The 26791-nt window shown below is 36.2% G+C and overlaps 1 long non-coding RNA gene across 1 annotated transcript in view; it reads left to right on the top strand.

Moving 5' to 3' along the window:
* The window catches only part of LOC141942208 (uncharacterized), a 72696-nt gene that overhangs the window by 8381 nt on the left and 37524 nt on the right, over positions 1 to 26791 (top strand). Inside the window, exons 3-5 of the long non-coding RNA XR_012628563.1 lie at positions 10159 to 10255; positions 11193 to 11278; positions 15098 to 15197. This is a non-coding gene — a long non-coding RNA (uncharacterized LOC141942208). The remainder of the gene's footprint in view (positions 1 to 10158; positions 10256 to 11192; positions 11279 to 15097; positions 15198 to 26791) is intronic.

Below are 26791 nucleotides of genomic sequence, written 5' to 3'. Positions count from 1 at the left end.
GCAGTTATGCTTTAATATTACTGCATTATCATCTATAGTAAATCCTTTAATATTTAAAAAAGTAAATATTAAAAAGTTGAAAAATAGTTAAGCAAACTCAGAAGGAGTTGAGTTTTTTAAACTTTCTTGTTTACAGAGGGATGGAAGAGCCTTTGCCTGTTATGAATGTAGTTTTTAAACTTCTGGGCAATACTGCTCTGTGAAATACAAATTGATGGCTACATGGTATTGTTTCCAGCAGCTATATTACATCAAAGTGAGTAAAAGTACTTTGTTTTAACTTCTGTGGAAGCAATAGTTATAATTGCCAGAAGGAAGTGGTGGAATGGCAGGGTGTATGTTGTATACATTTAGTCCACAGTATGAAAGGATTTGAAAATAGCAGTCATACACAAATGATAGGTCCATGTATGTAATTAAGATTTAGTTCTTTGCACCATTTGTGCAAGTCTGTATGAGCTTGTTGACTAGGTAGATGAATCTATTGGGATAAAACACTTTCATCCAAAGTAGTTGCTATATTTTAAATCATGAAGATAAACCCATGAAGCAATCAAATAAATCTTTCTTTGGCTTCTAGTAATAAATTAAAACACTGCTAACAAATAGATGCTACATAACATGTTTTTAATGTATTTACTTTGAAACACGTATATATCACTATATTGCATAAATGTCATTTATTTACACATGCAATTTCACATTTAAATGGACAAAGGAAATTTGAGAGTTTTTGTTTTCTGTTGCTGCTGTTTATCAATGCTTCAATGTTAACACCTTGTATATTAATATACAGCTGACGTGGCATTAGAACTAGAATGTTCTGAAACTAGGAGTAAAAAGAATGCGTGGCTTTTTTCTTACAGAGAAGATAGTTTTTGCAGCAGATACAGACAACATTCGATACTAATTGTTTTTGTAAAGCATTTTAACGGAGAGACAGATGTTAATAATGCAAACTTCAGAATGCATATATCTGCTTAATACCTTCAGGGTGGATTTAGAAAGAGCAGTGTTACAGAGAGGAAGGTCAAGATTTTTAATCAACTAAGCATAAGCCATCCAGAATGTCAGGGTCAACATTACTAATATATCTCAGAGTAAGTCAAGAATCAGGCCCATCTGCTAATAGAAATTAAAGTTATAGCTTTAGGAGGAAAATGATATGCAAATAAATGGCTTATATGTGTTGTAGAGTATTGAGCATAAAGGTTCTGTTTTATACAGTTGTTTGAATGCAACAGGGGATTCCAGAGCTCAGTGTTTGAATTACTACTTTAATTTCCGCATTTGTTGTTATATAGATTTAAAATGTTCTGAAGTAGTAATGAGAAAAAAAAAATAAAGAAAATGTTATTTGACGGGATTTTTTCACAGACTTGCATATTTTGCAGTGTAAGTCTATACTAGTGTTTTAGTTCAGCTCGGGAGTGCATTTCTGAAGCTAATCTACCAGTTTTACCTATTTACTGTGCTTTGATTCATGTTGTCTATCATGCTTGGAAACTCAAGCTTCATTCCTTTTACATGAAAACAAATCATAAGTGTGTCTTTGAAATATGTGTAGCATGCTACCACTCTAAAGGTATTCACTTCTTGGAACCAGACCATAACTGGTCTGAAGAAAAGCCTTCTGAAACGTCTGTGATAATGGGCTTTGGCTCCTCCTCACCAGCTCTTCTGATCAGTAGCTCTTCTGTTATTTTACCACACTACCCGGTTATGGGAACACTGCCAGCAACAGTCTGTACAGCATCTTCTCAGGGCTTTCTCCTTAGATGCTTTTGCTTAGCTATCATCTAATAAATTCCTTCTGCAGTAAGTTTTCTAAGCAGTGAGTCAGCGGTTTAATCAGTGTTGGTTCTCCCCTCTAAAATGGAGTGGGAGCTGGAGCTGGCATTAGGAACCTGTTACAATGCACAAAGTGGAGCTGCAGTCACTACTGTAATATTACTGTATTTAAGTAGATTCTTCCGTAATATGGTCCAACTTTTCTAAAAATTTAGCTTGCCTGTGTAGGTGTAATTTTAATATCTATGTTTCTCAAATCAGCAGAAAAAAACCTTTGTAGTTTCATATTTTGTTTGCCTTTCACTAAAAAGGAAACATTTTCTTACCCTCTGTTGCGTGATTTTCTTATATATTACTGGCAGAGTTCTGAGCCTTTTTCAAGTTCCATGTGGTGACAAGTCATTGCCAAGGACAGCTGAAGTCAGAAAGGGTTTTTACTGGCTTATGTGAAAAAGTAATTGGCACAGGAAGCATTTCTAATCAAATCAGGAACAGACCTTGATTGTACTCTATGTCTGTGAAATAGGGAAAAAAGGAAAAAGAAGGGGGATGAGAGGCTTAGATTGTAGCCCTTCCTCTCTTTTTAAGCCAGATTTTCAAAGAAGGATCTAAAATTGCATTTCAAGGTTGGGTTGGGTTTTTTTTTCCCCTTTCATTTGCAGTCTAAGAACTGCAATTTTACAGGCTTGTTTAAAATTTGGTCCATAAAAATCAGTCCTTTGCTTTGTATTTTGGGAACTTCTTAATCTTGGAAATTTCTTAATCTCTTCAGGCCGTTGAAGGTCAATCAAACACTGCATGTTTCATTCTTCCTTTAATACTGTTTGTTTATTGGAGTTTGACTTTCAGTCAAAGAAATAGATATTTCTGATAGCAGTCTAGCAGTTTTAGCATGGAACTCTGTGAAGGTCCATTTACTCTAGAAAGATGGGTAAATTAGCTCATGTGAAGATGTGCAATACCTGGCCCTGATGCTTCTGCTTCATGGTACAGCATAATTAAGGTCAGTTTGGCTGTCTCTGACTATCTAAGGTCTGCAGTGTTCACATGCACTTTTCAGCCTGTGCTTTTTAATGTAAAATACATTGTGTAGGTATGATCACTTGTGGAGATTGAATAATTGGAACAACTACTTAATCTAGTCTTGGTCCTTTGCATGCCTGTAATTTGTTATTCTGAAGATAAATTAACCACACTTCTATGGAATCAGGTTCTACCCTATATGATAAAAGTAATTAATTCCCTGTAAAATGAAACAGTTTCAGCAACAGAAGTGCTAAAGTCAGAAAACATGATAAACTCTCAAGTGATTCAGCATGACATCTCAAATAATGCCTTGCCATCTGCCAGTCAGCAGCAGGGTGTTCACAGGTTCACCAAAGCTAGTTGATAACAGTATTGGGTGTCCGTGGAAAGGTTTTGGTAGTGAAGGAGCTGCAGGACATGCTGGACACAGTTGGTTCCAGCCAGCTCTGCAGCGGACCCACTGCAGGACACAGCTGAGCCTATCAGCCAAGTTGGTCATGCCTCTGTGAAAATGCATTTGAGAAAGGACAAAAAATGCTAGAGGTAGAAGATGAGGGAACAAAAGAGTGAGGAACAAGAGTGAGTTACAACAGAGGGAGTGCCATGGTCAGAGGAGGAGGTGCTCCATTAGCAGAGCAGGCACTTCTTATGAAGGGACTGTGGATAAACCCAGGTCAGAGGAGGTGCACCCCTGAGGGGACAGCAGCACATTCGTAAATCCATGCTAGAGCAGATATATCCCTGAAGGGTCTGCAGCCCATGGATGAATGCAGAGCAGAGCAGATACACCTCCAAAGGGGTTACAGCCTGTGGAGGACTCAGGCAAGAGCATGGGAAAAGGGAGAAACAAGGTGTGGTAGAAGGAAACCCCTATCTCCTGATCACAGCTTCCCCTGCCCAACACTGCCCATTGTCTCACTGAAGGGTCAGAGTGTAACCTGTGGCCATAACAAGGGGGAGGAGAAGTGTCTGGGATGATGTTGAGCCTGGAAAAAGGAAAAGAAAGGGTTTTTTCCCTAAGTGTAGAAATGTCTGTTTCTTTTCATTTGTTTTTGTTTCCCAGTACCTGAATCAGTAATTAAATATTTATTTTAATTGGCAATAAATTCATTTTTCCGAGTTGAGTCTCTTTTATCAGTGATAGTACTTGGTAAGTGATCTCTCTGACTTCATCTTAAAGCAGCTTTCTTCATCCTGTTTTTCTTATTTTCCCCCCTGTCCCCCTGAGGGGAAGGGGTGAGCAAATGACTGAGTGGGAGTTTGGCTGCTAACAAGGGCCAAACCACCATCATAACTACGTATATTCAACCTTAGAGATCTGATCAAGAATCTACTCTTTCTTCTGAGCCAATATTTGTCATGAACTTGTGGCATGGTTAGTGGTAGACAATAAAACCATGCTCAGCCCCAACTCCCACTTTTTTTGGTTCATCTGTTCCGGGATATTGATGTGGCCTTAGGACTTGTCTATTGAGATGAGTGATCATCATCAGAGGGATCATTTCTTCCAGTCCTCATGTTTCATTTGGCTTTCCCTTCCTTAAGAAACTGCCAAATCAGTTACAGACCAACTAAGGCAACATCTCAGTCAATCTTCCCAGATGAACAATATGAGAAGCTAGGCTGTAGCTGTAGCCCATACTGACACTAGTGATGTGTGCTCTGTGTCATAAAAGGTGCCTTGATAACACTGAATGAAGCTGTGAAGAAAAAAGTTGAGAGAATTTCAATGTCTGCTCCCCATCTCAGAGGAGTTTGGGGCTAATGAAATACTCTTTTGGAAGATGTTATGAATTAAAGGTCTCTGAATATTTTAGTCACTGATTTATTGCACCAAAGGGGAAACCTTTTATCATCACCTACTCATCCTAGACATCCAGACATAAAATTAAAATGCACCATCTGCTCCACATTTGAAAGAAAGCATGTACACACTAACCATTCTGGACTAGGTTTGCCTGCATTCGACTTGCTGTAGTTGGTTCAGAGGGTCAGAATTCAAAACATGTATTGGTCATCATGCAAGGCAAAAATGGATTTGGCTATAATCTGGATTACAGACATTTTCTTTTCACTCACCCTCGCTTTAACTGTTTGGTGAATATGAGAAACTGTCACAAATTTGTAACACTGACTTTGAGGTGATCACAGACTTCCGAATTACCAAAGAGTAGTTCTTAAAATAGATTCATTGCAAAGAGTGACAATGCTATCATTGCTATTTTTTAATAGATAATTTTTATTTGTTTGATCAAACCCAAGAACATACTTAATTTTAAACTAAGTGGAATTCTTCCTGGGTGAGATTATGAAGAATATAGTGTTTATACCCACAGCATACTGGTAATAGAGTAGAACAGTTTATAAGTGATTTGGCATTCAAGACTTATTTTCTCGTTACTAAACCTCTACTAGCAAAATTCATAAGTTGATGATATCTACCTCTAGAGCAGAAAATATTTATTGACTTTATTGACATTTTAATATACTTTGTCAAGTTTTGTTGATTAGTTCCTATTGATCCTGAGACATGTGGGATTACTTTTGCTTCCTAAGTGAAAGAATGTGCAAACACTTATATTCTGGTTTGGGGAGGATTGATGCATATGGCTTTGTAATTCACTTATGAAAAGCATCATAATGATGAATATTTAAGACAGAAATGATAATACTTAACATAAGAATATGTGAAAGGTCATTATGTGAATTTATTTCTTGAATTCTGGATAAATTAAATGAGGCTTTTGGGGAAAGCATGAGCAGGATTTTGTATTGACTTTGGTAACCTCCGATTCTTCTTTCTTTTCTCTTTCTGCTAGAACTTGTTATGAACTTGTTATGTCCAAGTATAATGTATAATTTTGTAATTATTTTCTTTCAAATGAAATCATTCTTGCATGGAGTTGATATATTTTGGGGAGGGGGGGGAAATGGAGAAAAAAATACCCACTTTTGTGATTACAATTTAAATTGTAACCCTTTCCAAGATTTCACTAAGCATTGGATCAGGTTAAAACCGAGTGGATAACTCTATCACTAAGGAGGAAAAACCACCTTTCAATCCCTGTGTTACGAGTTTTCCGTGACCCACAAGAAAGTAAAAAAAAACAAGTTCCACTCAAAGTCCAGAGAAATGGATGTAAAATTTCCTGTGCTATTTTTAGTTTACACTTCTTTCTGCAGATGTCCTACCAACTGTAGAACATCTGAAGAATTTTGAACTATATTTCCTTTATTTTATAGGCTTTATGGAACATCCGCTGTAATTGCTACTGCTACAATTTTCTTGTGTCAGTATACTGAATTTATCCAAGGAATGCTAGTATCAGCAGTGACAGTAGTAACATAGTTGTGAGAGATGAGTGAAACAAAAGTAGTTATTTCCAAAAATTAAACAAATGTATGCCTTGTTCATCTCGTAAATCTATGCTTTCCAGATAATAATACATTTTTCATGAAACAAAATATATATTTCCCCAGGTGTGTAATTGTCCAATGAGTATAGAACTATTCTGAATGAAGCAAATAACAAGCAGATTTAAAGCAAAACAATGTTGGTTAATGTGTTTTGATTATATGATTATATTATTTGGTTATATTTTGATTATGTACAAGAAAATATACATTTATTTTAAAATTTAATCTACCTTTAACCTCATACCTTACAAACTGATGAATGTTGAATCAAAAGCAGACCTCAAATAGTTCCTTTAAATTCTCCTAATTCAGAGGCAAACTATATTTACAGGGTTGGGTGCTCAGGAAATGGCAAATATTTATTTATCCAGCTACCTCCATATTTTCCACTGTCATTATTCACAATGATCCCTGCAGTGATAAGTGGTCAATGACCCCAGTGCGGGGTGAACTACAGCAGTCTTACAGAGTTGTCCGTTACTCATCACAGTGGTAGAACAACTGCGACAGCACAGTGACATTTTGCTAAAAGCTTGCATTTTTCCCGGTAGGTTATTATACAGGCAGAATAAAATGTTTTCTTAAAGACCAACCACATTTTTTCTCTGCCTGAAAGGTCACTTTTGTTTGTTATTTCTTATTTTGGTGAAAGATAAAGTTAAAAAATGAAGTCGAAACTCAGATAGTAGAGGAAACTCCAAAACTACCAAATGGTAGTACTTGTATAAATGTCTCCATTTACATGTTCAAACTTGCTCTTAGGGAACTTAGAACTAGATTTAAAACTGTTTGCTAGGTGGTGTCAGCTGCTGATTATCTCAGTGAAATGAATGTTTCTTCTTCCAGTTGTTTTCTGTGCTGTTTTGGTATCACTTCTAAATGTTGCCATTATTGAAATTGTGTATCAGTTCAGGGAGTAACTTTTACCTCTTTGAAATTGTAAAGTTGATTTGTAATCTTTTGTCTTATTGGATTTGTGTGAGTGGGTAACTTTTTGGACAAAGCACTGAGAAGTTAGTTACAAGTTTCTTCAGGGAAATTCCTTTCTCACATGTATACACCCTTAAGTGGAGCTGAGGTTAATGTTCTGTGCTGCAGTTTGGGTTCATTGCATCTCCTCCTCTCACCGTGCACATCCTAGAAGAAGCTGGCTCTCCTCCCTGTTCCCTCCCGTGCTGAATGGAGGGGAAATAGCATTCGAGATCCGTTTGGACTGGGCTCTGGACAACCTGATCAAGTTTAAGATGTCCCTGCTCATTGCAGGGGGGTTGGACTAGATGACCTTTAAAGGTCCCTTCCAACCCATTCTATGATTCTATGATTTCTCTCAACTTGCTGGCTGCACTTGTGTTAATACAGCCCAGGATACTGTTGGCTATCCTTGCCACCAGGGTACACTGCTGATTTGTGTTCAATTCTTTGTTGACCAGCACTCCCAGACAATTTTGTGCAAAGATTCTCTCCAGCCGGTTGGCCATACAGTGTTGCATGGAGTTATTCTATCCCAGATACAGCACTCTGCATCTGCTTTTGTCAAACTTTAAGGTTTTTGTGAGTTCATTTCTCCAGCCTGTTACAATCACTCTGAATTGCCTTATCATCTGGAATGTTGATGACCACCCCCTGCCCTTCTTGTGTCATCTGCCAACTTGCTGAGAGTGTGCTCTGCCTCATCGTGCAGGTCATTAATAGCAATGTTAAACGGTACTGGTGCCGGTATTGATCCCTGAGGGATGCCATTACTAACTGGCTGCCAGCTGGAGTTCATATAGCTGATCACAACCCTCACAGTTGACCTGTCCAGGTAATTTTCTACCTACATTATAGTCCGTTTCTCCAGGTGCTATCTCACTGATTTGGTTAAAGGATACTTTGGAAGACTATGTCTGATGCTTGTGCTGGTGAGTGTGCAGTATAGTTATCGAGAAACAAGCTGTCAGAGTTAACATTCTTCTGTAAATACCAAGATTCTCCTGATGGCAATGAGGGATCTGTATTTTAACAGAGGTGATTAACTGGTGGTGGTGTAAAGAAGCAATATGCAGAACATGTCACAGAAGTCATTTAAGCAGGGACTACACATGGTTAATTTTTAAAACTAAAATAATTTGATTTTTGTATTGAAGGAAGAAGATTCCTAATGCCATTTTGAGTGTCGCAACAGAATAGAAAAAAGAAATTAGTGTATTGCTTGTGACCACTATGGAAAAGAACATTTGTGTGTGTTGTCATTTCTTGTAGATGTAGCCCCAGATTTTCATTAGTTTGGCAGATGTCCTAGTGAAAGCAAGTCTGTTTTAGTAAGTATTTGAAAGGCAATCAAGCACAGAACCATCTCAGTAAAACTCTGTTGTTTTATTTTTATTGAGGTTTGGGGTTGACTTGCAAAACCTGAAAATTGTCTCCTTGGGGAGCTAGTAATTTAGATTCTAGGGAGATTCAGCACTCAATGTGAAGGATCAAATGCAGCTTTCAGGACCAGGGATTCTAAACGTACAATTGGTTATCCTTGAAACAAAAACATTTTAAATCTGTTCTGTGGACAGGTGTTGCTTCTGTGTTATTTCACATAACCCATTAAAAATTTCATGCCTGGAGAAAACACATAGTGCTGTGTTATTTCCTTGATATAGCACTTTGGAACAGCTTTTCCACCATTTTATGAAGCTGCCCACAGAAATGTAATAGACATGTGAAAAGTTTTCAAAGGGAAATCAGTGTAGCTCTCTAACCTCCTCTGTAGAAGTCTGTGGTGAGTCATTAGTCATGTAGCTGATTATACATGATGTTGGAAACAGAAAAATAACTGGTTTGCAGCTGGATGTATTGATAGAATCAAAGCATAGCATGCCTTAAACTAGTAAATGAATTAAAATTCTCACCTGTTAAATTGTTATGCTGATACTATGATAATAATTATGATAGCCAAAATGGGTTACTAGTGAACAAACTAACACCCAATTTTTATCTGATTTTTTTTTTTTTTATCTATAATGTAGTGAACAGATTTTTAAGAAATATGCTTTCTCTCACAGCTGAAGAAGGTGTGCTTCATACTAACACAACGATTCTTATTATAGCTTTGGTTTTGTAGAAGAATAGTTTCACCTCAAGATGATTTTCCTTACTCTCATTTTAATTTGTATTTTATGTATTATTGCCTGACAGGTTGACCTTTTCAGGTTGCATGCTGTGAAATGTTGCTACTAAGGATAGTTGATATCAAAACAGGTTCTTTCCTAGCTCTTATTAAAAATGTTGAAAGATGAAATATTTCTAATTAAGCTACAGAACTGTGTATTATTAGAAACTTGTACTTAAAAAAATAACAGATACTTCTTGCCTTCCTGTACCTGGAAAGACAGTTAGTGCCAATTGAACTTCTGAAATAATATGTAGAGTTCATGAGTGGTCACCACAAATGGTATTCAATTTTGAAAAATGCAATTTTTGTTAGAAATCATTTTGCTTTAATAATACAAGCTTATATCCAAACCAGGGAAAATTAGGTATGTCCTTGCACATCTGCATTTGTTTTATATTAATCATGGGGTTGAGTTTCCCATCTTTTTAGCCCAACTGCTTCAAATAGCAGTTTTATATACTTGCTGGCTTGTTACTTATCTTTTTAAATGGTACATCTCAGGAATGTAACTTGATGTTGTTGTGTACTGTGAAAACATGTTGGTTTTAAATCTGTATTCATTAACTGATTTCTGTGAAAGAACGGGGAGGTTTTTGTGTTTTAAGATGCAAAATAAGATAAAAGGAAATGTCCAGAGACCAGTCATAGGCAAAAATATTTTTTAATGTTTCTCAACAATATAGTTATTATTCTCAATAATCAATGCTGTCTTAAGGTGAGGAAAACCTCTTATTTGCAGTCAAAAAACAGGGCTGATCAAGTTTTGTTTTCCCTTAAAGCTATATAGAAAGCTTGCAACTAAGCTTGGAGGACCTAAACCCAAGACACAGACAACAACCCAGTATCTTTTCTTCTATGATATCCTCCTAGAAAAAGGTAAACACACCTATTCCTCTTTTTTTTAAAATACAGTTAAAAACTGACCATACATGCAAGGAAGTTTTAGGAGGAAGCTACCTGTATGGGGAAAAAAAAAATTCTTTACAGGAAAATTTTTAGTACATTTAAATCTTATCTGTTAGTTTATGTAGAAATTCTGCTGATCCTCTAAAGCAACTGACTATTACAGTGTTTTAAAGTATCTCATAATTTTAAAGTATATTTTTATTTCAGGCATTACCGTGATACACACTATAGTTTTAATTCTGTCCGTTTGAAATCCCTAAGATACTAGTAGCAATTTTTTTTTTTTTTGTATTCATGGAAGTCTAACTACCCAGTTAACAGCCAATAGCTAGCACAAATTAGGAAATTATTCTTATATCAGATAAAAAGCCTTTATATTTCTTGTTGTTTTCATCTTGTTTATGGTATATCTTCAAAGACTAAAACTTCTCTCTCAGTGTTCAGTAATAAAAAACAGATAACTTTTTTTTTTCCTTGAGCTAGATCAAAGTTTTTAACAAGCTTTAATAATAATATGAAGACAGTTTTGCCTCTCCTCATTTTCCTAGCAGATGTAAATCTATTAAGACTGGCAGATTTATCAGCAGTTTTATTTGTAATTATCTAAAAACACTACTTATCCTGGTCATATTTTTTTAGTGTCTGACCAGTATTTTATAAATAACAACTGTAGAGACATTGCATCACTTTTCCTTAACTGAAGCTGCATATATTTATGGTTATAATTTAGTTTGAATCTTTGTGACAATTAAGAGCTTTGTAGCTGCCTTGAGTACATAACATAACATGACAGAGAAGATAAAATGTGGTTCAGACAGATAGCAGCTCTGTGATTACAGCCTAGCAAGAAACTGAATAGTGCACACCAGCATTCTTTCCCAACTCATGTTTGCTACCACTTTTTTAGGGGTAACTGAAGTGAGGCTTCCTTCTTGCTGCTTGGTTCCAGTCTGCCTGCAATCTTGCAGTCTTCTCTTTCACAGGATGTGTAAGGTAAGCCGATACTGCACAATACTAGAAACTGAAAACCTCAGACTTCTTCTATCCAGCCTTAGGAGTGTATCTCCTAATGTCATAATTTAAAGAAGGGTAGGTTCTCTTGTGGAGCAAGTGCCTACACAGAAAAGCACGCTGACACTGAGGAAAGAAAATAACATATGCATTTGGCAGTGAAGCTTTTTTCTTCCTTTCCAACTCCAAAGAAAAGAAGAGTGACAAATATAGTGATAAAAAGGCAAAGCATGTAAGTCATCCTCTAGTTCTGGAGTTAGTAGAGTCTGTGATAAGAGCATAACAGTGGGGAGCAAGGTGTAAACACTTCCTCTTTGAATTTCCCCTCATCTGTACATTGCTGGTGAGACCTATTTTCTTGAGGGTGGAAGGCAAAGTCTAGCAAAGGTATGGCAGGGAGCACATTTTTGTCTTCAATACTTTTTGAACGTTAACAGCAAGCTATATGTCACTATTTTTTGTCTGTCTTTCATAATATTTTACTTTCTTTTTTTCCCTGATATTTCTCTTTCATTCTGCAGGCTTTCCCTCCATACTTTGTGCATGTTCTGTGTAGCTTGTGAGTCTTTACAAACCTTTGATTTTTTTTTTTTGCATTGCTTTACTCATCTACCTTGTCTCTCTTCTTTTAGTACTTTTTGTTCCATGCCATTCATAACACTGTTCTTTTCTCTTTGAAGATTCTTCATTTCCTTTCTGTGTCCTTCTTAGTACCTTTAAATATTTCTTTGAAGCTGACGCTACTTGCTTTCATCCAGTGTTGAATTCAGTCCTTATTCCTCTGCTTATATTCTCAATTGATGGAATCCTTTCTCATTGATTTTTACAAACCTAAACATTTTAGCAATGTCTCTCAGCTGACATATAAAAGAAAAAACCCAACATTTGTTGGCTATTATTATTTCTTATAAACTGTGGACCAGATTGTTCTCCAGGATATACAGAGCTAATAAAAGTTTAGGTAGGAATGTCTTATGAATTTTTTATCTCTAAAACACAAACTATTATGAAAAATGCAAGAGTTCAAGTGTAACATATATGGATTAAATTTACAGGGAAATCCTTATTAAATTTGACTTCACAGCTTTGCATATTCCTTTACTTTCATTGTCAAATTGGCAGATAATTGGAGTCTATAAACAAAAAACTAAGGGAAAATGAATAGGAAAAAAGTTGTTCAGTATTTATAACAATAAATTGTGGCCACCCATTGGTGGTACCAGGTGGCAGGTTACAATTCTGCAGTTGTGTTATAGAATTTATTTCCACAAGATCGAAGTTCAGAATGGCAACAAGCAATTTAACTGAAGAAAACTGATGAGTACCTATTAAATACAGTGGTGTGGAAGCAGTTTGTGACTCAGAAGAACTCCAAACTCTGAATGATTGATGAAGTCAAAAGAATACTCAGGGAAAGGTAAACACTGTATTTGGCCTTTCTTCATATGTGGCCAGTTTCCACTTTGACCTAAACTCATATGGCCACTCTGAAGTTTACAAAAAACCATGAATTAAGTCATACACAATCATCAGCACAAACAGAGACTTTTTTTTTTTTTTTTGATTGAACGCTTAAATTCTTATGTCCTCTTGAAAATAAGCATGATGAATGACCAGAACTCTGACTGTCTCAGTGCGATCATCTGGCTTCAGGCCATATTTCTTTTTCTAGTCACTCAGAGGCTCTTGCCTTTATATCACAGCTCCAGGAAGCTTTCTTCGGCTCATGGAGCAGGAGATGTAGGCTTGACTCTGTCAGCCCACCAAGTCACTAATGAACTTTTTCAGATACTGAACTCAGGGACTCTCAAGTCAAGTCAGAATATGCTAAATGCATTGAAACATTTTTTTAGGATTTGAAAGCTTTTTAACTAGATTTTAGGTATTTAAATGCTCTTTATATACAAGCCACAGCTCTATTACAACTTACAGACATTTCATCAAGCATTTGAAAATACTCTGAAAACTTTTCAAAAAGACGAACGGTAGAAATCTTACAGTGAGAAAGGTCTGATCTTCCTAATGGGCTCTGGCAGAATTTTATGGCTCTTCTACAGTAGCTAGTTGAAAGTAGATGGACATCCTAAATTGATTCCCATGGTACTCACAAAGGCTGTTAGGCGATATCTTCCAGTGGGGGTAGAATAGTTTTTATGCTGAATTTTTCTTAATAGTTCATGTCACTTAAGGTATGATAGCTTTTCTTAATGAACAAAGGTTTATTTTAGAAAAAAAGACCAAGTAAAATGATATGCTTGATACGGTCTTTCAGATTTGTGTTTATGATGTTTGGGGCTCAAAAGGCTAAATTTTTTTTTTTTTTTTTATATAAGAAAGGAAGCTCTGTTGAACCAAACAGTGCTTAAAAGGAGTATTTTAGAAAACTGAGTATTCAGGGATGCTTATATCCAGGAAAGCTGAGGGACTACTGCTGTTCCGTATGAAGACTTAATCAGTTAAGACAGCTGTGCTCCCTTTGCAATCAAGGGGAATTGAAAGAGAAAAGGTCAGGTTCAGTATCAGAAGGCAGTCCTATGAAAAAGAAGCAGTTTTTATCTTTCTGAACATTTAATTACTTTATTAAGCTATAGGACTTCCTGATATTTTGCTTCCCCCCTGCCCCCACTTCTCTCTAACAGGCAGTGGGTCTTTGCTATGTAATTGGTTTTGGTTTTCTTTCTTTGATAATTATGAACTTTTAAAGTATGTGATCTCTCCATAAACTTCATCATAACTTCAGGTTATTGCACAATGTTGTTCCTGATAAGTTTTAAATTTCTGTGGCTCGAGTGAATTTGGTAAGGTGATATAGTGTTCTTTGACATAAAGACCAAAGTCTTTTAAAACCGCTATAACAAATTTTAAAGTACAAATTTATTTTTATTTTATTCATAAAATACATAAACTTTATTATATAAATTTCATATACTGAAATTCAAATTGTTAAATAAAAATCTTTTAAATGTATAGAAGAATTAAAAGCTAGATCAACAGAGGTTGCTTAGCTACTCTGTTGTTTTCTGACTAAATATTAACTATCTACTGATCTAAGGGAGTTCATAGTCTTCAAGACAACATCTAGGGAGAGGTGAAAGCAAGGATGGAAGCCCAAGAACTAAGCTAGGAGCTAAAAAATTGGTAAGGACATATTGTAAAGTCTGTCACTTTCTAGCACATAGATAACTTTTTATTTGGCACTGTATTCTGAAACTCCTTACTGGAGACAAGTATGCTTTCCATGAATCAGAAAGGAGTCAATTTTCTTTTCAAAAGAGAAGTGGACTTTTTACTTAGTAATTTTGTACTCATCTGGAATACTGCACATTTGATTGTAGAGAGCATTGAAGTATTTGAAGCCAAGACAGAACTCTAGACTGCCTACTCTTGAGATTGCTATAGCATTATTAGAAAATGAATTTTATGTTCCTTACACTCTTTTACTGACTTGATGGCTATTTAGTTCATTATAAAATAGAATAATTTTCACAGGAGTGAGGAAGGGATACCTGAGCAGTATCTTCTGTGCTATGAATGAGTAATCTCACATTTGAGGTGTTGCATACAAGGAATACTGATATGATTTTTTTTTTTCCAGCTATAGGTTATGTACCTCCTGATCCATTTAGAGGTTCTTTGAGAACATACCTTAGATTATATCACCACCAGATTTCAAACCCATTTTGTGAATAGCAGCAAGGTGTAGGAATGAGATAAGTCACTGGACTGTCATTTAGCAAGATTGAAGCACTTTGGGTGTGACCAAAAGAAAAATTTAGATAACTGATAACTTTTATTTTGCAGGTACGAATACCCAGAGATCATGAACAGTTTCCACTCATAAAAATGCATTCTCAGCTACTATGTAAGCCTAAAATTTGGATTTATGATTAAGATGACTTATGTGAGTAAATTCTCTCCAAGTTACCTTGTGTATCTAATTCAAAGAATGTAATAAAATATCTTCCTGATATTTTAAGAGCTCTAACGTGCTATCGACATTGATGTAACTAATTATATGTATACTTACTGATTATGCTGTCTCTTAAATTCAAGATTATACTTTGAAGTGCAATAACAGGTAAAATCTATGTGAACCAGTAGAAGTAGATCCATTTCAATATTTTAAAGCAGCTCCTATGAAGAAATAGATACAGGAGGCGTGTGTGTCACAGTTCAAAAGTAATGCAATTCAGTGCATAACCTCTCTTCTAGCGTATGAGTTTTCAAAAGGAGAAATGAAACAGTTCATTTTGACAAATTCCATTAGCTGAGGTAAATCAGCAAAACTTTCCTTCTCCTGAACTAGGCATTTATTGCAGTAGGCAAATGATTTTTAAGGCTAACCAAAGTTTTCTTTGAAAAAGAATGCAATGTAGGTTGTATTAACACATTTTTGTGATTCTGATGTGAAGCAGTAGACAACTCAAGTTATCTTTAAACAAAAAATACCTGCATGTGTGAAGGACATGACAAATGAGAAAGTATGACAGCCTTTAAAAGAAACCAGCTTTTTTGTGTATACAAATAAACTTCAGTGGCAGCTCGAGTGTCTTCTAAAGAGCAGTGCTTTAGGCCTCACTTTGCTTAGCCAGGAACTAGGATTTAATACCATGAAAAATATTCCCAGCACTGAGGCAAACAGTTGATACAAAACTGACTACTGTATGAGCCTCACAGGGATCCTGTTTTGCTTTTCTCTGAAACACTGGCACATGCAAAATAGCAGTCTATGCACCAGTGATCTGATAGGGTATAGCAAATCTTGTCTTCGCTTGAAAGTTTTTTCATGTATGGCTATTGGAATGAAGTGGTTTTAAAGAGCTATAGGTACTAGGATTTTTATCTCTTATTCTTATTTCAGATCTCAAATGCAGGGGTAAATTATTTTCCTCCAAGAAGACAGATTCCATATGTAAATTTAAGCATGTTTAAAGTTGTCCTCTGGGATATAAATCACTGTTGGAGGACAGGAAGATAGGGTGTGTCTGAAAGTTGGTGTTTACGTGGAATTTAAAGCCAACATGAGTATGTCTGTATGCTTGATACTAAGCAAGCTGTTGCCATCTGTTCAGAATAACTGGCTTCCATAGACAGCTAGAGGGTAAGGATATGGAAGCAAGTGAAAACTGGAACAGTATAGAAAAAGCAGGTGAAGTCTTGGACATTACTGGGCAGATGAGAACATCCATATGCTTCCTCTATGGAGTAGTAGGGCTTGTTACTGCTTAGTCTGTAATCAGAGGAAGAGAAAGAGGAGGGCAGATTGGTGTTTCTTGATGGTGCTAATGTGTCCCTGGAAGGATGAACAAGTTCGTACAGATGCTTATAAAAAGCAATCTAGAAGGAATAACTCAGTCATGAAATCTACATTTGCCTATTCTACCTTGATTTGTAAGTCTCTGTAATTTCTACAGCTGTATGGAGATAATAGTGTAAGAAGGGTTTTGAGCAAGTTATTACAAATAATATTCTGATACGAACAGAAAACAAAACTACTAATTAACCAAATTTGCTGTTCTTAATTCTAAGTAGTCTGGATTACATTAACTTGTGTACATCTTTTATAAAGATTATAAACATCCCAATATTCAAAGATTCTGAGAATATGCAAGGTGTGGAGTTTGAATCAAGCAATGTTTACGTAAAGGTTTAATGTCATTGGGCTCTTTGGGATAAATCTGGGAGCACACAAACAGAATCACAGAATCATCTAGGTTGGATCATCTAGTCCAACCATTAACCTAACACTGACCATTTCCAACTACACCATATCCCTCAGCGCTATGTCAACCCTACTCTTAAACACCTCCAGGGATGGGGACTCCACCACCTCCCTGGGCAGCCCATTCCAACGCCTAACAACCCGTTCTGTAAAGAAATGCTTCCTAATATCCAGTCTAAACCTTCCCTGGCGCAACTTGAGGCCATTCCCTCTTGTCCTATTGCTTATTACTTGGTTAAAGAGGCTCATCCCCATCTTTCTGCAACCTCCTTTCAGGTAGTTGTAGAGGGTGATGAGGTCTCCCCTCAGCCTCCTCTTCTCCAGACTGAACAACCCCAGTTCCCTCAGCTGCTCCTCGTACAACATGTGCTCCAGACCCTTCAACAGGTCTGGTAATTCAGGTAACATATGAGTTTAAGAATGGAAGGTCATACCTTCCAAATTAGCTTCATGTTGCATTAAAACAAAACAAAAAAACCACAGAAAAACAACCGCCCCACCCCAAAAACCTCAAAACTTCAAAGTTCAGTAGCCTTGGCAAGTTAAGTCTGCCAGGTTAAAAGACTAATGCTGAAACATCTGCGCTTCAGCTGGAGTATATGCTATTCTAGTTTATTAGGGTTGGAGTTTTGTCAGTCTGTGAACTCACATTCAATACAGTATCATTTGTCAGAAGTCCATTTCACTTTTACAGTCCCTCTGTTTTCCCACTTTTGAATTATGGTTTTCTTCATGCCTTTTATATGTGGAATTCTTTGTGATAAAAATAATACATGGTACATAATGTCTTATGTTTCTGATTTGAATTTTTTTCTAGTTTTAAATAATTACCTTTTGTTTCCATTCGCTGGAGAAATAATTTTACAGTTTCAGTGTTCTTTTTCCTATTGCTAATCCTACTCGGGCACTAAATTAGGAAGAAGAAAAAACAGCTTCAGGGAAAATATTCTGTGTTCTTACTTACCCTTAAAAAAAAGTTACATTGCTCTCTGTTCAGATTTTGTAGAGTTTAGAAATATCTTGATGTGAAATAGGTAGTTAAGACTGCTTGCTTTCCTGTGTTTAAGTGCTAGGAGGGTATTGCAGGCTTAGTTTAGAGATTTGCTTTTAAACAACTCTTGCTCCTTATAAAATCTCTCGTTTGTTTTTTTGTGGTTTTGTGAGAACATAAATAGGAAAGGGATTATTCTGGAAAATTTCTCATCTGAAGTTAATTTGTATCCTAGAGCTCAACAGTGAATCTTCCTTATTTTTCTAAAGGCATGAAGGATGTTGGGAACTCCTCATAGACTTTTGTTTTGGGAGAGCAGTCATTTCTTTTCGTCTTCGTGAAATGCTTAGCACAGTAGAGCTGGAGCTCTGAATTACAGGGACATTCCAGGAGGATGAATAATAAATAATTTATATAACTTGAACTGTTTCAAACCTAACACAGCATGGAGCTTAACATTATAAACACATTTATCCCTAATTCTAAGTATAATGGTACTTTCAGAAAGTTTTGCTTTTCAGGAGCTCCATCTAAGACGTGTAAGGGTTTAGGTGGAGGATAAGCAGTTTGTGAGACCTTGGCTTTTGTCCTGTGGGCAGTCCTATGGCATTATGCAGGAGTGTTAAGAGGTAGATGGATGTGGAATTTAATAAGGATTTGGAAGATTGGTAGATTTGTTGCTAGGGGGGGAAAAAGTCTTCTAAAGTCACGGACCCATTATTAGATAAGGTACTGGAATAGCCTCTGAAAAAGGGTGCTGCTGTTGCATATAATTTTCCTGGAACTCAGCTGATGCACACAAGATTTGCTATGACTAATAGGATTGCAACAAAACAGAATTCAGACATTTTTCTTGTATTTTACTGAGGCATCTTTTGATCCATGATCATGCCTGGGCTGAGGACTCACTGTGCAAGGCTGAAAACGAATGACATGCTCTAAAAAGATTTTGGTCTTTGTGACTTACAAAAGGTGGATAGAACATAATTCCTTTGCTCATTGGGACTGCATATTTTAGTTTTATCTCACTCCTGTGTTCCCAGGAAGTGTTAAAAAGGTGTTATTTCCCTTAAGTTCGATGGCAGCAGAGACTCAACTGATTAGTATGGATCTATGTAAGGTTTTTTAAAAAATAAAATAAAAAATATTTGTCTGACTACCTTTTAGGCAACTTAATACACAATCTTAACAGAAAAAGAAATTATACTTCCATCTTAATTTCAGAGATGATTCCTTCAGAATAACGGTAAGGCACACTCTTGGATAGGGTAAACTGTGGCTATTCCCACAACTTCTGACAATAAGAAGAGAAACTCATTACACTTAAAGTCTTCTTAAGTGGAGTGGGAAAACACTATATACAAAGACAAGAATTTATTGCTACTCTAATTAAAGTCTTAACAATCTATTAAATACAACTGTTGTTATTAACACTCCAATTACAATGTTAGTAGCATTCCCATATCAGGCCTAGCTATTAAAACAGAAACTTGCAGGTCAAGTATATTCAGAGCTTATTCAGCTGTGTTCATGGGTGACATGCATTTATATCAAGGGTCATGTTTTGTGGCAATCACAACTCTTCCTGTTCTGTCTGTTTTCCCATCCTGGATATGTACCCAACAACCTCATTCTGATCCTTACCACTGACTGTATCAAACTACCTACCTTCTGCTGCATGCCTTTGTTTTCTTGTCAGATGGAATCACTGAAATAGACCATCTTTTGCCCAAGTTTTCTTACTTAGTTTACTTCTTGAAAATGTTTTGGCAGTTTTTTAAATCTACACTTTTATCTTAGTCTGAATACTAGTGCTGGAATATATCTAAAGTAGTAAATCTAGATGGAAATGCTCTACTGAACATAATGTAAATATGTTTAGAAGAACAGTTATTTCCACACATCTACGGAAAAAAATTAAATTGAGCCCATGAAACAATATGCCTGATTACACCAATTGGTACCTGTTTGTAATGCTTAGTAACTCTATCTTTTTTAGGTTTGGGGTTTTTCATGTTGTTTTTGGTTTTGTTTTTTTTTTTTCCAAAACCGAGAAAGAACACTTGGCTATCTACTGTGAACGTGCAATTACTGCAACTTCATGTTGCCATGCTGGGGCATGCACAAATGACCAGTTCAACATTTAACTCCCCGTTTAGGCATGTATGTGACTATTACAACCTGTTGTTATGGTGATGTCAGCTTGGCACAAGTGCACATCTATTTCAAAAAATCATTAGCAGAATTGTTAAGGTTTTCAGAACACTTGCTTTTCCTGGGTTTGATGTTGAAAGCTTTCATGAAATCTAATGACAAGTTATCTTTTGTGTGAGAGAATTCCTTACACTGAAAAGGGAAGAGTTCAGTGTTTCTCTTGCACACAAGGACATTCTCTCTGGCAGAATTTTGTGATCTCTGAATTAGTTCTTTAACACAGCAACATTCATTCTGATAAATTCATTGTTTCTATATGCCTTGGGTAGATTATGAACCCTAGCAAAATACTGGTGTGTTTTGATTTTCATGGAGCAGAAGCACAATTTACCCTTACCAGAGAGGTTACAGCAGAAGAGAACCATGATTCATTCTTCTGTCCCCCATACAGGGACAGGAAAATCATTAACAGCTCACATTCCATTTTCTAAAAAACCAACCTTGTCTCATCACAACAGCACATGTTTTCTTCATCAAATTTCCACAGATTACCAGACGAAACCTCTTTTTTTCCATGCTTGGTAAATGCCAAGGTCAGCATCTGCTTTTTCACCACTGGTTTAGCAAAACATTGCTTCTGATTATCAGGTGGCTAAACCATGCTCCAGTTAGTTTGTCTGTCACTTTTGCTACCCTGTTGAACAGAAGGAGCACTTTGATGTCTGTCTTTTCTTTTCCAGGATTATTAGCAGCACCTATGAGCTTTGACTAATTCTTATGATATATTTCAGTAGTCTCAAATGTTTCACTTTTTGTTGATAATATAAAGAAACCATAAAGTTATTGTTCAGCCCCCATGTTCAGCTTTTAGAAACCCAAGGAGTCAGGCTTGTTAATGTTGTGTGACAGGTAGCAGTAAACTACAACTCTGCTTTTTATTCCCTTTAATGATTTTATATATATATATTTATAAATTTAAGAAAAAACCCAAACTAGTGCCTTGCTTTTGCAGTAGATGAAGAGGTTTATTTTAAGAAGTTTATTCACACATAATATAGTTAATTATTATTAGGACAAAGTTTTCAGTGTATTCATTTTGTATTTTTATCTCTGATTCAGAATCAAAGTAGTCAAAATTATTAGAAATCACTATGTTAGTTATTTGTATGATTCAATATTGAACCAACTGGCTAACAAAATCACATTACTTTAGTCTTCCACTTCTTAGTGTCTGAGTCTTTAATTCCTTTAATGAACTTTAACCAGGCAAGCAGAGCTACATTACTGACACTAACACCTTCTGTCCCTTTACATTTGTTACCTTCTGTGAAATTGTAAAGAGGCACTGTGGTAACTCCAATCTGCTTTAGGCCACTCTTGATTGATTTTCTGTGAATTTTAATGATAAAGCTGCTCAGATTGCTAGTCTGAGTCATAAATGGATCTGGGATGATCACTGCATGCTCCGCTCTTTCTTAACATGATACTGTCCCCAGTGGACCTGCTTGAATTAACACAGAGACTTCAACTTCCCATTAGCCGCTGACAGCTTCATGTCAAAAAATCCTCTTCATTTGGGACACAAGGCACAAAAGGTGGTTCTCATTCCAAGCTCCAAGAAAAGGACTATTAGCGTAGAAGGAAAAAGATCTTGGTTTAGTCTGAGCCAGAAAAATAGCATCTAGCCCTAGTTGGAGATTCTAGTTGTCTGAAGTGCTGTGAGCCTCTGGAATAGCCAAATGGCCCTTCCCTGCTTGAACAGATCATGTATAAATAGGACTCTGGTGATACAAAAGACTAATAATAAACCCATGCCTGGGAGAGGCAGTGAATGAGCAGGGTCTCCAGGGGTTGGAGTTACCAAGTCATGGTGGTACTTGGCTCTCTTCCCTGGAGATGCAGTGGAATCACTTAGTCATCTGTTTATCACGCTGGAAACACCCTCTGGTAGGTTCCCAGAAGGTCCCCAGATAATGGAGTACACCTCAACTTGCTCTATTCCCCACTAGCATCCTGACATGTGTCATGTAGAGTCAGAGAGGCTAGTGATTCATCTTGTCACTGTAACCCTTATGCTTTAGCAGGCTTAAGAAAACTTTTTTTTTTTTCCTTCTGCTTGGCTTTCAAAACAGTTTCCCAGCTGGTTGCCTGTAAAACTTCTGCCATCCTGGGCATCTGGCTTGTACGTATGTATTTATATCTAGTTGCTCTAAAACATCAGGAGGCATTCCAACTACAATGTAGCTGGATAGCTGGAAAATAAAACCATGAGAGATTTATAAATAAGTCTTGTGCAGCTGGCTGCCAGCCTTATTTTGAAACATTTTTTTTTTCCTGAATATGTTATGGAAAGTCAAGATGTCCATTAGAAAAGTTTGCCTTTTAAAAACAAACACCACCACCGCCCCCCCCCCAAAAAAAAACTCTAACAAAAAAAACCCAAACAAACAAAATCCTGAAAACCCCAAACCAGGATATTCTGGGAATGTGTTGTTATTGTTCTTTGTTGTAACCAGACTGTATTTAGCATGAATTTACATATGTTTTATCTGAGGATTGATGGATGGAAAAAAATGTAAAATCTGAATGCATAAAAGAAAAAGGCACAGGAAAATCTAATTATCTCCCCTTCCAGCTCACAATCCCCAACTAATTGATGTATAAGGCTGAGTTGGCACAAAGAAAGAAATTTCAGAACATACCAGTTTCCTGATGTTGAAGAAGAGGGGGAAGTAAAAACCCACTTTGATTTGTACGTATTAAAGTTCCTGTGAAGGAGTGTTAATTCCAAAGGGGAAAACTAGGGGCTGTATTTTGCCCTCAAACACTTTCAGCAGGAAATCTTTTCTTAGGACAGAGCACCATACAGATTTCATTGTTTATTTATAACTGCCGAAGGTGTTCAGTTCCATAATACCAGCCCACCACTTGTTTGAAGGATACAATAAATCTTCCCTTTTGAACAGAATGGCTATTCGCTAGATGGAACAGTAAAAGTTCTATTAAAAGCGTGAGGCAAAAAAAAAAAAATGAGTAGGTTTTTTTGACCTACTGCTACATCGTAGAAGCATTCTCCATCTCCCACCCTGTCCTCCACTGCCCCACACTCATGCTAGCATAGGTAGTTTAGATTAATATTTTGATATGGCAACAGATCTATGTTCAGTTGAAGTACAAATGAACATTACATCAACTCTTGTAGTGTGCTCAAACATCCTTATGGGGGTTAGAGGATGTAGCTGCATGAGCAGTTCAACTTTGCAGTGAAATATAGACCCTACATAAGCCTGACCCCAAACTTGCAGATGTTCCTGAACACCTCTTTGCTTATTTCAGTTAACATCCCTTCTGGATTGATTTTGTTTCTGTTGAACAGCTGATGGGAGATAATTAACAGAGGGAGCCTCCTTTCCTCTGCACCATACTTGCAAAGAAGGAAGTAGTGAAAATGCAGCCTCATGTGGATGGGCTGGATTTTCTATTTTTGTCTCTTCATGTCCAGAGTCAGCACTGTGAAACTTCTGTTAAGAATCCTTCCAACCTTGTCTCTAATGTAATAGGCCTAGTACTAGACTTTCTGAAATGTTACCTTTCCACTTAAAAATTAAGGAAATAATACGAACCCTCCTCAAAACCTGGAAGCCTACTGACTTTGTTATATAGGTAGATAGGGTAAGAGGATGAAGAAATTATGTTCAGAAAGGTTAAATAAAGTTAACAGGAACAGTGTGCTTTAGCAGTCAAAATATCTGGATTATTGTAGTGATGTTACTAAAATGTTTACTGTGTCATTAACAAACAAGTCTGTTAATCTCTTTAAGACTTTACCTCGTGTATAAAATTGAATATTTAACTGCTTTGTCATCTTAACTCATTACTAAAATGTACCATGAAGGACAGGAAACTGTGGACATATGAGTAGATATACAATCCTTCCTTAAGGATCGTACATTTACTAGGGGTTTTTTTCTGCCTTATCCGTATTACAAGGACCGCAATATAGGATCATTTTAGGTTCCTTAAATTATGACTTTAGCAGAGAAGCAAGAAAGAAAAATTACTGTAGATGACATTTTATAATATTTCAGGCTGGGTTAACTGCAGTGAAAATCGCAATCTTGACTGCATAGACATGCCTCTAAGCAGTTGAGTCTTGAGGTCTAGGATCAAATACCTAAAATATATGTCTACACTTTGCTATATTCTAAGGGCATCTGTTCAACAAAATATTCTTCAGCCCTTTCTCTCTTCACCATAAATTGCTGAGTTCTTCTCGGTCTTTCAAACAGCTCGAGGGTTTTGGGTTTTTCTGTTTTGTTTTGCTGGGGTTTTTTTTAAGCAGTCTGTAGTGTTTTTGCAGAACAGAAATGAAATTGATGGAAAATTGCAGTATTTGCTAGTGTTTTTAGTCTGCACCTATACCAATATCCAATGTTTGGGTCAGATTGTTTTCAAGCAGTTAACTGCCTGACTGACTGAATGCTCAAGCATAATCAGGCTGATTATGTTCAAGCACAGCTTCAATGCACAATGAGAAATACGGTAGAAATTATCTTCTAAATTCCTTTACATGAACCACAGGAGGTGCTTTTGTTCAGGACTGGAGTCCTGGATAATTTGTATCATCAATGCAGTTCTGGTTTTGGAAAAAATTCAGCATGGAAATGACTGAAGTCAATTTTTATGTTAATCCTCAGACTGCTGTGAGTAGGAGTAGATGCGTGTGATTTCAGACTTATAACCAAATAAAACTCAAGTAGTTAAAATTCTGAGCTCTGAAAACGCAAGACGACTGCTTATACCAGGTATTCATTAAAACCAGATTCTAGTATACCCCAAAAAGATTAAAAATGAACATTTATTTATGAAAATTTATTTGCAGCTAAGACACAGAAAGAAAGCATAGTGGCTATAGTAATGTTTTCTTCTTTGTTCATTAGGGTAGACTAAACTCTTGCCTCTTATGTATCTTATCACACTCTTGTTGCACGTCTTACTACATTTCGAAGGTGTTGCTGTTCAAAACATTTTGTATGTGGAATGGTGGGGAGATGGGGAAATACATGACTCTTGTATAGAAAACAGAGAGCTTAGGAAAGAGACAGCTTGTATTGGTAACAATACAAAAGGCTTAGAAGGTGTCTGCATATTAGAAGTATGCGATTACATTAGGCTTTTTAAACACTTTGTTTTATTGGCCTTTGAATATATGTGATATTTCAATATGTGGTATATGTATCTTTTTAATCCTTAATCTTTTATCTTTAAAACACATGTTCTTAAGAAGGCTCTTTTGTAACGGTACAAAAATATTTGGTGCAAGGAATGTGCAAAATCAGTAATTTGACATTTTATAATTATTATCTTGTTTTCTAGAAAATGTGGGCAGGCAGAGAGGTAAAATCTTGCAGGCCTTATCAGGCAAAACTGTTCATGTCAGTAGAAAAATGTCTTAAGGACTGAAGGAAAGAACTACTGAATCAGAATTAAAAATAAATTCACAGGATTTTCTGATGACAGAGGTGAAAATTCATTTGATTTTTCTTTTCTGCAGTTTGGCTTCTAGGTTGAGAATTGTTTGTTCAGTGTTTATTAAAGATTTTATACAAAATAGAAAACCAACAATAATAGTGCACTTCTTTTCAGAACACTGTCTAGCTTGGCTGCTGTTAGAAATATATTAGATAGAAAGTTCTTACGTTGAATGCTCCCAATCTGCAGAGAATATATCTTTCTTCATCTTGGTGGTGGGCAGTAAGGTGACTTAAACACCTGAGGTTATTGTGTGAGGGTATTATAGACTAGATGTCACATGGATTCCTCTGAGCAGTGCTGAGAATAAGAAAAGGTCAGAATATTTTTATCATCTTCAGACTAGACTGAAAGGAAGTACGTGAATTAACCATATCTGAAATACAAAATCAATTTATGCTTAATCAGCTTAACAAAGGGTGAATATATTAAAACAATAATATAGGTGTAAATGTTGTTGGGTTTTTTTTACTCAGTTTCATTTTTCTTTTTCTAGCAGAAGATATAAACCTGTTGTTTTCATGTACTTAAAATATTTTTTTTTTCCAATTGGAACTTCAGAAAGATATCATTTTTACAATTTTGTTGCAGAGAAATATTCTGTTCATAAAGGTCACACACAAATGCTATGAAGCACTGAGGTCCCAAATGCATTTGAATGAGTACAGTGACATTCCCATTGTGTGTGTAGGTTAAGTCATAGCCTTAATTTTTTTTTTAATTTTGTTTTACTAAAAAGGAAAAAAAAATGTTGTTCAAGTTAGACATACTTATGTTTGAAACCATACTAGATGCTGTTGCTGAGGCTTTTTGCTAAGTTTGTTTGAGCTACGTGTTTTGACTGGGTATTAGCTTAGAAATTTTACTGTACCATTACGTGGTTTGAACCACTTTGATTTGGGCCACTTAGAATATGATGAAATTCAGTGTCAACACAAAGTGTAGATAAATTTAAAAGAAAGAAAAAAACAAAAGAAAATCCCAACTCTGCTTTCTGTCAATACACCTTCATGATCTGTACTCTACAAGGAGCACATGCTCCTTTAATAATGTGCAAACATAGATAATGGAAGAATTGTTCCATTTTCTGGCTGAT

The sequence above is a fragment of the Strix uralensis genome, chromosome 4 (genome assembly GCF_047716275.1).
Source record: "Strix uralensis isolate ZFMK-TIS-50842 chromosome 4, bStrUra1, whole genome shotgun sequence".
Taxonomy (NCBI): Eukaryota; Metazoa; Chordata; class Aves; order Strigiformes; family Strigidae; genus Strix; species Strix uralensis.
The sequence above is the reverse complement of the archived record's forward strand: the minus strand, read 5'-3'. Positions and strand labels throughout refer to the sequence as shown.